The 13,088-nt window shown below is 45.8% G+C and overlaps 1 pseudogene across 1 annotated transcript in view; it reads right to left on the bottom strand.

The window, feature by feature from the left end:
- LOC146170868 (BTB/POZ domain-containing protein 6-like) overlaps positions 1–9,470 on the bottom strand; it is a 56,747-nt pseudogene extending 47,277 nt beyond the window's left edge. Inside the window, exon 1 of the transcript XR_014703087.1 lies at positions 9,217–9,470. The product of XR_014703087.1 is annotated as a BTB/POZ domain-containing protein 6-like (transcript). The remainder of the gene's footprint in view (positions 1–9,216) is intronic.
- Between the last annotated feature and the right edge of the window lie 3,618 nt (positions 9,471–13,088).

The raw sequence follows: 13,088 nt of genomic DNA, 5'->3' as shown, positions 1-13,088 counted from the left end.
TGCAGCGCCTTGCTTTGGCCAGCTTGTCGTAGAAGTACGCTTCGACACTTTCGTGGCGCTCCTTTGTTCGTGATTCCATGTCCCGGAATGTGCGTTGGAACCTGGATGCCGAAGGAAACGCCCTCTTCATTTCAGCTTTCCAGTCGGCCCAAGTTCGTTGGACATCTGTGAGCCCATCATACCACGTTTTTGCGACGCCCTGCAGCTTCGTGAGGGCGAAGCAAGTGGTCTGCTGGTCGCTCCAACTATAGGCTGCAGCCAGATTGTCCACTTTGTTGAGCCACGTCTCGACCGTTGGCTGATCGTGCAAAGATGGGTCGAATATTGGCACCAGTTGCGCGCTCGCGGTCGCCAATCGTCGATCCGCGACGCCCGATGCACCTGCTGACGGGTGGTGTGGTGGCGACTGAGCCGATTGCATTAGCTGGGCTGCTCCCTGCAATGCCTCTCGTACCGCCGTCTGGATCGCCGCCTGCATCAGCGCCTGGTAGTCGAAGGCACTGGGAACGGGCACTGCTTCGTTGGGGCTGTCCATGTCGTGGCTGCTTGCCGTTGCAGCGTGCATGGATCCCCTTTCGACGTTGGGCTCCGTCTCGCCCTCGTTCTGTACGCTCTCGTTCGTCGAGTGAGCCGGTCGAGGTCCTCCATTTGTTGTCTTCGAACGTAGCATCATCGTGGCTTTTCGTGGTCGAATAATTTTAGAGGCACTCGTTGGGGAAGGTAGTTGGTTGAAATCCCACTTCTGGGTAAAAGTTCTGTAGTCGACACAGTCGTCAAAAACAAAACAACGGAACAGATTTATTGTCCCTTCGTTTACAACACTCGTTCGCACGGCGTACAGAACACACACTGCCCGAAAAGGGTCCGTTTCGGTGGCGGCACGGTCCACTCGGTCCCTCTCAGCACACCCTCTCCCACCAGATGTCTAGGGTCGGAATGGCCGAGTAACCTGAGAGCTACTTCGCAGCGCAGCAGAGTACCCCCCGTCGAGTCCGAGGCGGGACCCCGGAGAGGGTCTGCGCGCATTCCGTCCGTTGGCCGAACATGCGTGGCGTCTCTGTCGACAACACAATTATGCGCACCACATCGGCAATTGTTGTATCGGGTGTTGGGCGGCGACCGACACGATGTTATGTTGTTAGGGCCGCCTATACGGGCTTGTTTATCGATTCGGTTTCCTCTAATTTCTAGATAATTAAAATTATGCGCAAATCCGCTCTACGCAAAGGGTTTTACACATTCTGCTTCCATGTCTTTTTGTATATGTGATGTCACCATCCAAGTTTCTTTGTTTTTGACCCACACTGAGCCAAATTATAGTTCCTTCGGTGATCTTGAGTGTTTCCTACGCTTGATTGAACGTTTTGTATCCAATTCAACATATATCCGCCGTTTTTTTGCTCATTTTGCGAGATATCTAACACTGCATCGACGTTTTTCCCCTGGATTGAACATCGTCATCTAAGTTTCTTCGATTTTCACCCAAATTAGAAGTGCTTTGGTAATCTTAAGAATTAACTGCATTTAATTATACGTTCTTAGTCTAATTTCACAGAATTCCAGCATTTCTATCTCGATTTTGACGTTTTTTTTTGGTACTATTTCGACGTCCGTGCTGTTGGCATGTGCCCTGACTAAGTCTTCATTCTGCGCATTTTGATGAAAATTTGACATTTGTGGCTATAATCAATTGCTCTACAGTCATCAAACTTTGCTTCTAGGTTCATTTTTTCCTCCTCTGTCGCATGCAATCATTCCTTTTTTTCCGATGTTTATTCGTTTAAACACTGACACGGTTGGACACCTTGCGCGGACGCAGATCTTTTGCGCACCCCAATCAGCCTGGTAAGGCTTTCGCCTTAAAATAGCATCCTCTTATTTCTACTCAAGCACATACGAAAGCCGTTTGTCTATTTTATGCCTTAGACGCAGTCAACGTGAACGCTGCCAGAATAATTCTTCAAGCGACGCTGCTTTATAAATGTGCATAGCGGGAGCCATATTTATAAGCTCAAAGCGTATTTTGAAGCACTGCCGGTAAAGGAATTTTAAAAATTGTACTCATATTCTATAGGCAGCCTTTGCTGTCTTACCGTAGTGTTGGCACCGAATATCAATAGTAAAGTTGATTGGATGTTTTAGTTAAAAAATCCCTTCCTTACTGAACTCTATGTTCGTCTTGCTGTACAATCCACCTGCAGAGCCCGTAAACGACGTCTCTTTCGCGGGGAGAAAATAACGGTCAGTAAACGGTTAAAAGAAGCAGCCGGTAGAAATTATTTGGTAGAGCAATATTTTCGAGTTTGTTACGTAAGCAGTAAGACGGAGAGCGTTCCAAATTCATAATTTTTAATTGTTATGTTAACCAAGTCAATTTTGAGTTGATATAAAAGGCATAATAAAGTAGCTTACCTGACACGCCACACGCCTTTATAATGAGGGTTATAGACAAAGGAGCCGCGATGGCCTCTCAAACTCAATTGTCCATTTTCTTTATTAATCTGCATACAGTGACGAACATGACCATCACACATTACTGCGTGGTCGCCTCACTTAATGAGTTTCTCTACCATTGGTTCTCGAACATCGAGATACCGTGTTGTAGAACATTTAGTATTGTCAGCAAGCATCGGAATACGAGAACTGCCATAGGTGAACCTTCCATCAAATGGGATATCTTCGTAAACGAACATACGCACACCAATGTTTTAAAAGCAAACATCGCGCTTAAAACATTTCTCACCCCGCAAAATCTAGCCCTCATGTTCACGTGCTCGCAACACTCATTATAAAATTCGAGTACCGTGTTCACGATCTAAACTATCTCACACGTACATTTAAAATCTTTAATATACAGCAGGTGCTATGCTCTTGTACACTACAAACAAATGCATACAATGAGTAGGCCGGCTAAGTTCCAGGTGGCATTGAGACGTGGAAATGCGTTTTGCGGTTGCATGTTTCCTCGGGACATCTTAGTGGAGTGCGAACAAGGGACAGCAAAAGCTTCAAATTTAAGTCTGCTTTGGCCACATCTTTGGCTACACGTGCTGCGCCGCAGAAACCATCCCCAATCAGGTGTGAGCAAAGGGAAGGAATGCAAAAAAAAAAATAAATAAATAAAAACACTTGATAACGAAAGCAATCCACAACTTTGCGTGAAGGGGGTTAGATTTAGGGCGTTTAACTTCCTAAACCGACTCGCGCTATAAGAGACGCCGTAGTTGAGAGTCCTAACATTTCAATCCCCTGAGGCGCTTTAACACGCATCGACACTGCGCAGAACAAGGGCATCTTTCTTTTCACCACCTCTGAAAAGCGCCCGTCGCGGCCGGGATTTGATGCCGCATCCTCGAACACAGTAGTGAAGCGCCCTAACCACTGCACCACGACTGCCCAGCGAAAAGAATCAAAATTCTTTTCTGCGGAAAGCACGCATTATTCCTCAGCGTAATAAAATCTGTGCACCTAGATTCAGCTGCAGGGATCGCGTCTGGCTTCAAACAGTGCCGCTCGCTACATCCTTAATTCTGAACGGTCGCACGCTTGCTCAATCAGTCCTTATCTTATCCGGTCACCCAGTGATCGCCTGCCGCTAGCTTAGCTTCCAGTGTGCGGAAACAATTGCACGATCGCGGGCAGGATGCACTTGCGACTTGCGATAAGGCGGCCGTGAGGCAGCCGGAATCGGCTGCTCTTGGCAACGACGCCCCTTGATAGAATGATGCTGAATGGCAGCACGGAATGGTGTCACTAGAGGAGACGAGACTAAAACTCTAACAGGCAGGATAAGTAAGTTGCAGGCAATTCTTAACGCTAATCTTGTGGGCACGGGGAACAGTATAACTAGAGTACTGCTGCTAACATCCCTGTCACATGTAAGCGGACACCATCGGTTTCGGACCATCATCCCGAAGTCCAGAAAATAAAGTAAAGCCGCCCGAGGAAGCACCAGTCAACGTGCACGTCGGACAAATGTGTGCTTAATATTCCACTACTTTCATTAAGCACGGCACGATGTGAAAATGGAAAATAAATTGTAAATAAAATAAACAAAGCACACGCACGCACACACGCACACTGCGCGTGCGTATACGGGGGTCTCGGTTCTGCCAGTCTTGAAGCCATAGGTAGCGTAAGAGGGTTCTAGCACAGCTTTCGACCTCGCTCTTGATCACGTTCTACGTGACGCTGGCGGTAACAAAGGACGTTCTACGTCCGCCGCTATGGCTGATTGTGGCGCTGGTGAACACTGTCAAGGTTGGTATAAGAAAGTAGCAGGGGGGATAGCGGCCGATTTAGCTCAGTTGAAAGAGCACCGGACGCGATACTCGGAGGTCGTGGGTTCGGTTCCCACCATCGGCACGTTGTTTTTCTTTCTACTTTGTGCTTATTTATCTTTCCCCTAAACAGATTACATAACTAATTTATGGGATTACAGAAGTAAAAATTAAAAAAAAAACATAAAAGTACAATCATCAATGTTTTCCTTGGTCTCGCCGACTGTTGGCTTATTTCTTTCACATATATATATATATATATATATATATATATATATATATATATATATATATATATATATATATATATAACCGCCCCGCCGGGGTGGCGCAGTGGTTACGGCGCTCGACTACTGTTCCCAAGGACGCGGGATCGAATCCCGGCCTCGGCGGCCGCTTTTCGGTGGAGGCGAAAAGCAAGGCGCCCGTGTGCTGTGCGATGTCAGTGCACGTTAAAGAACCCCAGGTGGTCGAAATTTCCGGAGTCCTCCACTACGGCGTCTCTCATAGCCTGAGTCGCTTTGGGACGTTAAACCCCACAAAACCAAACCAAACCATATATATATAACCATGAACCAAGGGCTAAAAAATCCCATACTTGAGGTATGACAGGGCAATCAGTTGCATACAGCCGCCTTGCGCACCACAGGAATCTTTTTGCTTTGCAATTTCTTATAGTTAGCTAGTTGTGTTAATTTTCCTAATTTACTAAATGCCTCCAGGCCGTAAATGGGCAGTGGAAAATTGGAGAGCTCCTTCAGAAACCCCCATTCCATTAGTTGCGATAAAGGAAACGTCACTTGTATCTTCCTGCTGGTGCTGCAAATAAAATCACGTGACTGCGCGTTCGTGCGCCACGGTTGCGGTGCTCTCAGTCGTGGTTTGAGTGAACGAAATTAGCTGCGGCAGTTACTCTTCCTCCTCGTTTTAGCGTCAGGCCGATATGCCTACTATGGTTTCTTCGTCCGAGTTAGCCACTAGGCGCACTTCACGGTCTAGTTCTTTCTATTAATGCACTTCTCACGTGATCGTTTTTTTAGCATTTGAAGAAAATCCGCGAAATATGAAAAAAATACCACGTGGCATGCGGTCTTGCGCTACCGTTTTGCAGCGCTTCCAATTGCGTTTCGAATTATCGAAGCGTGCGCGCTCCCGGTCTCGAAACGGGCGCCCGACGGACGCCGCTATCAGCGTATATCAAAACTGCGTCAGCCTATTCTGCCGCAGCACACAAAGCCCGAGTCAAGATCCACGATAAGCAATGGGCAGCAATCGTGGACAGAGATTTTATGGCGCTATCTCACTGACAAAAAAAGAAGGCAAAAAAGGCGCTCAAGTAGCATAATTCAAGGCAGGCTCATTTGTGTCATGACGCAGCCCGTAAAATGAGCGGCAGCCGTACACTTGGGCACGGTCACCGCATGCGTTTCGTTCGTCTAAACATTGTTGGGAGCGCAGCAATATTATAACGCACAGGCGCAGAGATGTCTAAGTTTATATATATATATATATATATATAATCTTAGACGTCTCTGCGCCAGTGCGTTATATTATTGAGTTATAATATATATATACACATATATATATATATATATATATATACACCTTCGGTTCAACAACCACCGTGCCCATGCCAAGTGCCTTCCAAATCTTCCATTACTGAAACATATAAACGTAGAACCTCACTCATTCGACTCAATAAATGTAACTATTCTCCAAGGGGGCTTCAAAAACACTCGAGAACGTGAACAACGTGAATCTTATTTTATTTACAAATATAATACCATTCAAGACGGTCCTAACGAGAATCCTGGGACCCTTTCGTTTATACATGCTCCCCAAACCAAATAATCTGCTAATCATTTTGAAATGGCTTGTACCAAATTATTATTAACTTATCACCTAACACTTCTAGCCTCCTGGATGTTTGGTTAAATAATAATTGAGGAAAGATTTAGAGGTCGTACCGCTCACTCATGTTGCAGTCTCTCAACGCCGCCGCCCCCCCCCCCTTTTTTTTTACAGCAATGGCCGGGGGGGGGGGGGGGGGGCGAGTGGTTAGAGCGTTTCCGAATTCCACACATGGCTGCCCGGCTAAAAAAAAATACCACGGGCTTTTCTTATTTTTTTTTTTTCACAGTCCAGCTCACCGCTCATCCTATGCAGAAGGCAAAAAGGACAACCAAGGCAAACGGCGCTAATTGCACGCACAACTGCGTCTTTTTTAAGTGATGCGCTAACTCTGAGTGCGAAGAAGTCGTACATTCTAAAGCCTTTCCTCTCGATTACCCGTGCCCGCACACGCCACATTCCCTACAACACCTGTTTGACCTTACCCTGACCGGGGAACCCACCCCGCCCTGTGTTTTTATTTTTTTATTTATTTATTTATTTTCTCAAGTACCTACATATCGCCCTGGTTGGCATTACAGTAGGGGGGACGAGGCAAAAAACTGGAACACTTGTCAGTGCCGAAGTTCTAAAGTGAAAACAGTACAGGCATCAAATACATCGTCCTGATGGGCATTGCAGAAGTGTGCGTTTGTGCATTCTCTCTTGTCTATTCTTGTCTGGAGCGTTCCCCCGTCCTCAACCCCACCCTCCTTCCACATTTTCCCCTCCCCCTTTTTCTTCTTTTTTCAAACTGTTAAGAACAGTCCTTACTCGTGTCAACTATATTGCTTTGTTTGCATTGTAGCGGTGATTGCTTAAAAAGGCAGTCCCAAGCGATATGCGATATATATATATATATATATATATATATATATATATATATATATATATATATATATATATATATATATATATATATATATATATATATATATATAAGGCACGTTGGCAGAAAAAGCTGAACACTTCTTTTCCGAATCCCCATTACAAGATTATGAGACCCACCTGGCCCCGAAGTGATAATAAATAATTAGCAAAATTTATCTTAGTTAACTAATTGCGCGAAATATACAAATACTCGAGGAGCTCCACATGTCGGAATATGATTTACCGTTGGTTTGAATAATACTTCCTTCTAGGCGAGTTGGTTCATATTAGCAAAGGGAATAAACTTGCGCAATAGGCAGAAGAAAGAGGCGTGACGACAGGACAGAGCGCAAACTTCCAACTGGTTTTTATTAGAGAAACTGTACCTACATGTATAGCAAAGTAAAGTCAGATGTCGAAGCCATCCAAAATAAACAAGTGTTTCACCAGGCCTCGCTGCACCGTATTTTTTACATCACTGGTTCAAATAATTAGTGCAAGTTACGTGAAACACCCCGTATACTGATAAGAATATTGTATAAAGCTAGCGAAAGCTCGGGAGCAAGAAAGTTTACGCTCAGAGTCAGCCAGGGCTATATGATATGTGCATATGCGTTAGCAGAAAGCAGTGAAGCCCCGGAAATGTGCCGCAAAAAGAAAAAAAAAACTCATCTCCAGCTCCTGTCTTGAACATGACCGGCTTCACGTAAGAATGGATCGAATAGGGTACAAAACGCCCAGGCCATAAGCACAGCAACCCATGCCGCAGGCGGCATCGCCGTGTGCTTGCTTTTGCTATCTCAAAAAAATTCGGAGTGGTACCATATTGTCATGTAAAGATCCTCCTCGAGCTCTCTCTTCATAACTTCCTGGGTTATGAAGGGTCGTTCTTCTCCCGAATAAGCGGCACCAGAACCAAAGTTACATATTTCATAGCACATAATTTATTTACAGTGTTAGATGACTGCACTGATCAGATAATTTGATCAACACTAGAATGGAATCTCCTGCCTTTGCCTCCTCAGCGTCAGCACTCTCTTCGACCTTACGCATTCAGGAGCTGTGAGACTCCCAGGAATGTATTTTATACATAGGGCAGCACTTTTGAAACATTTGCGCGTTAACGTGCGCCTCTTCGTCACGAAATAAAATTGCTCGACGAACATGCATCTGTTGGAGGTGGACTATGAGACGAGCCCGTTAGCTCACTCACTCTACTACTCCGGCCTTTCTCAGCGAATTCCCGCCTCAGTTATGTGCTCCCCTCCCCTCGCCTCGCACTTGCAAAGGATGCAGATTAGGCAGTCGACTGGGAGACGAAGGCACGAACACGAGCTGTTGAGGTTTTTATTAACTGAGCATTCCGCCACCCCCACCACCACCACCACCATCATCATCATCATCAGCTGGAATATGCCCACTGCAGGATGAAGGCCTCTCGCATATTTCTTCACTTAAGCCAGTTCTGTGCTAGCTGCATCCACATGACCCCTGCGAACTTCTTAACCTCATCCGCCCACCTAACATTCTGCCGGCCCCTGCTACGTTTTCTTTCCCTTGGAATCCAGCTTGTTACCCTAAGCGACTAGGCTATCCGCTCTTCCCACTACAAGCCCTGCCCATGCCCATTTATTCTTCTTGATTTCTACTAGAATGTCAGTAACATTCCGTCTTATGCATTCCGTCTTATGCCGTAAATTTTTCTTACATTATGCACATGCATCCTATACTAAATACTCCTTACACATGACACAGGCATGCACAGAGTCATTCAAGTGGAAATAAATGAAGCATGACTGCGCGCTAAAAGGATATTTGCCATCGGCACCGACCCGTACTCATGAGCAACCCCCAAGCCGACCAAAGCAAGCGCAGGGAACGGTACACAGGTGCGAAATTCACGGACGCTATTACAGGATCTACATTAAACTGAAACATAACACATACAGTGCAAAAGTTATCACAACGAAGGACAGTATAGTGCATAATGCACGCAGATGTTATGGCAACGCGACGTATGTTGGGACTCGCTCAAATGATGTGAAAGCAGAAGCCACACAAAGCGCTGAGGTTTTTGAAGCCGAAAGTGTAATTCTGAGGATGCGTGCACTAAAAGAAAAAAAAAAAGCACTGCCGATAGGATAATGCGTGCGGTTAACAGTGGCCTCGTACTCACAGGCCATCTCTCAGCGAGCAGAACACAGACGGTGTGCAGAACGTGTGATCTGTCGATGAGCCACGACGGTTATATGACGCACATTTGATCGAAACCGAAACTTCTCGCGATGCGCCGTACGCGAAAGACAGATGGGAGGAAAGGGGGGGAAACGACCGCTGGCCCTCGCACGCTGATGGTCGGACTGCAGTTTTCACTCACACTCTTTACTTCCTTTTTGTTTTGTTTTTTGCCCTTTCCATCAGCGCAGGCGAAGGATGGCGGCAGATATCTCTGCAACTGTCGGAGCGCCAGTCAGCGCGCTTCCGCGGAGCGCTGAAACATGAGCGGGTACACAAACCTTCGTACAGCGGTTCGTAGACGCCTCCGAGCGAAATCGACTAGAGGTGGCGCCATCGTCGCTCCGATAGCGCGGATGTGTAGCCGACGGCGCTCGCAGAAACAGAGGCGGCGTATGTCTGCTTCCGAGTTTACGGCAGGTTTGTCGGTGATGAAAATGTGCCTTATGCAATGCATTAGCGATTTACTCTTAAGAGTGGGGCAATGTTGCAGGAAAAAATGCGTGGATTTCGCCAATGCAGAAAATAAAAAGATGAATGGATTTTAGGAAATCAATGGACGCAAACACCCGTCTTTTAGATTTACTGACGTCACTTTGCACACTTTTTTGCGTTGTACAGCGCTCACGGGCCGTGTACTTGGGCCTGAACATAGCACATCGCCTTTTCAACTGTGTTTGCCTGTCTTATATGAGTGAGACACGCAAATTTATTGTCAAGCCCACAAAGTTACAAGATTCGTGCTCTGATGTGCAGTACTGTAGAATAAACCGAGGCAGCCTGGTTCATTATATCGTACTTGACTCATGGATTAAGCAGCACTGGCAGCGTATACTGTCCGGCGGGTTGCTGTAGACAGAGTGGACATCAACTCTGGCTAAACAATTTCAGGCACAAGCATTCTCCAAAAATGATACTACGCTCACACTGTACAGCAAACCTCGCTGCACTGGGGAGCTGACTGCTTAGAGCGGTGAGTGGATTGAGTTTGCCGAGCTCACAACAAGGCGGATGCTTGACAAATAGAAATTACCAGTGTAATTTTTCTCCAATGATAATTATTTTCACCCTGTGAAAGAACTTTTACACACTTAACAAAATTTAGGACTATCAGCGATTAATTTTCAACCTAATAGCAGGGGTGCCAGCAGAAACACAAAGACGCGTACACAAGAACGAGGAAGTAGACACGGACAGACGTTGGTGTACGCGTCTTTTTGTTTCCGCTGGCACCCCTGCGATTACGTTCAACATGCACCAAGTGGCCAAAGAGCTCATGTTATTGATTAATGTTCAGTAACGCTAAAATTATTGTTCAGTAACGAATCAATAGCTGCGAAGACATCGTGAAATTCTGCGCTTGGTCGCTCTCATGTTCTGGGAAAAAATTTAAAAGGCTGAAGATTTATTTATCATTGTAATTATTTTTGAGAACATGCGAAGCAAAATACATGGGTTACTTCCAAAACAGGTGCCGGATGTCAAGCTATCCTGGAAGAAAGGGAGTTCCTCTTATCATAGGACTATGAATTAGTATTTGTTCCCGAACTACATACCGATGGTTAAGCCCGTATGAAGCTATTTTACTCCCTTGTCAGAAAAAACGAGTTTGCTCGTAAGACAGCAGACACGAAACGTGATTCTAATGATTTAATGGCGACCAGTGCACACTGGTCTATATGCATTATGTAATAGTTCGTGGATCAATTACTGGAAATATTTGGTTTTCAAACGTTCGAGCATTTCTCTATAGCGAAATGCGTTCACTACTACTGTTACGGATGCGCAGGTTCCTCCAACGAAAAAATAAGAAAGAAGAAAAGAAATGCATATATGGGTTTAAAGCGTCATGCGACATCGGCAATATGACGGATGGTGTAGGGGTGGGCTTCGATGTCGTTGACCACGTGGGAGTGTGTACCGTGCAATCAAATCCCCCATCCGAGGCGCACCTTTCGAAACTACCGGGATCAAACCCCCGTTTTCGAAATCAGCAGTCGAGCGGCCTATCATTGGGACACCGCGACAGAGGTTTAACAACAAAGGAAAAAAAAAAAGAGCGGTACTGAGACAACTCTATGGTGGATTCAGAAGGCAGAGAGTGGCTTGTTAAAACTGGGGTTTGCTATGCAGCAGTCTGCGGTCGCATGTTTCAGTAGCTGCGGTATTCCGAATATAAACGGGAATATACTATTTTTGAATGATTGCATTAAGCTATATTCACGGCAGCAACCTGTTTTGCTTTGAAACAGCGCCTAATGACGGCACCGCTTCGTTTGAAATACCGCTTGTCAAAGGATCTCATGTGCCGAAGACCGCGAGTGATGATTATCCTTTCCAGCACGACATTCTCGATATGGACCATTATTTTTTTTTTATGAAGCGTGGGGTGATAGCCTGTTCCTATTTATTTTGCATGAGGCAGATAGGAAGGCAAAAGCGCACAGGAACTGCGAAACAAACAAAAAGCCCGCTTATGCACGTCGCACGCGCACACGTAAATCACTGCGGGCTGGCACGCTACGCGAACACGCCTCCACACTAAGTAGGTTTCGCCGCTCTGCCGCTACGTGGCAACTCTGCTCGATCTCGAGGCCAATATTTTGCAGATTTAAGCTAGCCAACTGCAGGGAGCTTTCTGGACCGAAGTACCGATGAAATGCGAGTTAGGTGACCGCGGCCAAAAGAGAAGAGTGCGCCTATCCATAATTTATTAAAAAGCTTTCGTGCAAACAGTGACCACTCGGTACATTGCTATATATTGCCTCAGATATATGTTACATAACTGACCTCTTAAGCACAATCCCCATCATTATTGCACGCAAAATGTGCTTGAAGTCCTGTTTTGAAAAGCACCGCCTTAATCGAACAGACTCTTACTTGCAATAATACTTTTTTCGCGTTCAGGGAATGCATATATGGGGGCAATTTAAGCTTCACCCTATGCTATTACCCTAGCAAAAATGAGGTCTGAGAAACACTCACGCAGTGTGTGGAGTTCGCTTCCTCTCAGTTTGCTCACCTTTTCAATCACCTGGAGAGTTAGTATTTTTTCTTTTTGTTAAATTCGAGAGTGAGTGCCTTTTCGGGCGCTTGACAACTTGTATTTGCTTTCCCCATCATAAAGTGCTTTTCGTTCGCAGTACCAGCAGTTCAGCCATTATTATAATTAGCCGGATTATACCCACTGCAGTATGAAGGCCTCTACCATTCTCCTCCACTTAACCCGGTTCTGTGCGGTTCCACTTAACCCGGTTAACCCCTGCGAACTTCTTAACCTCATCCGCCCACCTAACTTTCTGCCGCCCACTGCTACGCTTTGCTTCCCTTGGAATCCAGTTTGTTACCCTGAGCGACCATCTGTGATCCTCATTTCGCACTACATGTCCTGCCCATGCCAATTTCTTCTTGATTTCCACTAGAGTGTGAGTAGTCATTTCTCCGACCTACTCTGCACGCTTTCTATCTCTTAATCTTATATGAACTTGTAGGCAGGATTTATAACGTGATTTCTTTTAGAACACTACATGGGCTCGGGCCAGGCCTGAAAATGACTGTTTTTCCGGGCTCGGGCCGGGCTAGGGCTCGAAGTTGCTGACCCTGGCCAGGCTAGAGATAGCTGTGTAGTCTTCTTTTGGAAATGAAGGAATCCCGGCATTAAAATCGTTCCAGTGGTTTATGAATAAACCACTAAATGTGCATTTGTTAACGCCAAATGAGGGAAAGCTCATGTGTAGACCCAGTTTAATCAGCGGCATCGGTTTGCCCAAGTTACTTTGGGCGCACACGCCTGTTTAACGGCACAAACGAAAC

Source organism: Amblyomma maculatum, unplaced genomic scaffold (assembly GCF_055883805.1).
Source record: "Amblyomma maculatum isolate TAMU_Amacu unplaced genomic scaffold, ASM5588380v1 scaffold_30, whole genome shotgun sequence".
Lineage (NCBI taxonomy): Eukaryota > Metazoa > Arthropoda > Arachnida > Ixodida > Ixodidae > Amblyomma > Amblyomma maculatum.
Note: the sequence above shows the minus strand (reverse complement) of the source record. Positions and strands in the feature narration are given on the sequence as shown.